Raw genomic sequence first — 1,124 nt, 5'->3', positions numbered from 1 at the left:
TGATTTTATTCATCAGTTAGTAATACCTTAATAAAACTGAGGATGAATGGACAATCCTTAAGAAAAAGTGGAAAGATAAGAAACAGACCAAGAAAAGACATTTGTTTTTGTTTTTGAGACAGGGTCTCACCGCGTAGTTCAGACTAGCCGTGAACTCACCATGTAGCCTGGGCTGTCCCTGAACTCACACCATCCTCCTGCCTCAGCTTCCTGTGTGCTGACACTACAGGTGTGTGCCACCACACCCAGCTGCAAAGCCCAGTGTGATAAAGGACTAACATTTATGTTCAGTATTTGCTAAGAGCTTCAATGATAAGACAACCCTAACAAAAGTTAAACAAAAGACATGCACAGGCATTTCTCCAAGGAAGATATGCCAAGTAGCTATTAGGGAAATACAAATTAAAACCACAGTGAGTTATTACTTCACACCCACCAGAATGACTATAATCAAAAGACAGATAATAACAAATCCTAGATATGATGTGGAGAGATAGCTCTTACACATTTCAAGGGAGACTATAAAATGGCATCATAGCTTTTTTTAAAAACAATTTAAAAAGTTAAATACAAAATGACCATATGAACTTCTAACTATCTACCCAAGAGAAATGAAAACTGAAAATATACCTATACCAAACTTGTGAGACAATGTTCATTTCAGCATTATTTGTAGTAGCCCCAAACTGGAGTCATCTTAAAAGCTCATCAGGGGCCGGCAAGATAGCTCAGCAGTCTAAAGCGCCTGCTTAGGCAAGCTTAGGCAAGCTCTCAGGGACCACAGTTTGATCTCAAGTACCACATGCCATGCCAGCCCTGCCCCCGCCCACCCCCCAAAAAAGTTCAGCAGTTGATAAAAGAATAGACAAAGTGTGGTCTATCCATTCTCTCTCTCTCTCTCTCTCTCTCTCTCTCTCTCTCTCTCTCTCTCTTAATAGTACTGGGTACTAAACACAGGCCCTTTACAGCTATATCCCCACCACCACTTGGATTATAAATTTTGAGACAAGATCTTGCCAACTTTTCCTTCTTGTGTCCTGCTTCATTTCCCCTTTCCTACTTTTTATAAATGAGTTTTAATAAAGAGCATCTTTATTATTTACTTGGTTATGGGGTATTGGGTA

This window comes from Octodon degus, unplaced genomic scaffold, assembly GCF_000260255.1.
Source record: "Octodon degus isolate 3935 unplaced genomic scaffold, OctDeg1.0 scaffold00212, whole genome shotgun sequence".
NCBI lineage: Eukaryota > Metazoa > Chordata > Mammalia > Rodentia > Octodontidae > Octodon > Octodon degus.
This window is presented reverse-complemented; position numbering follows the sequence as displayed.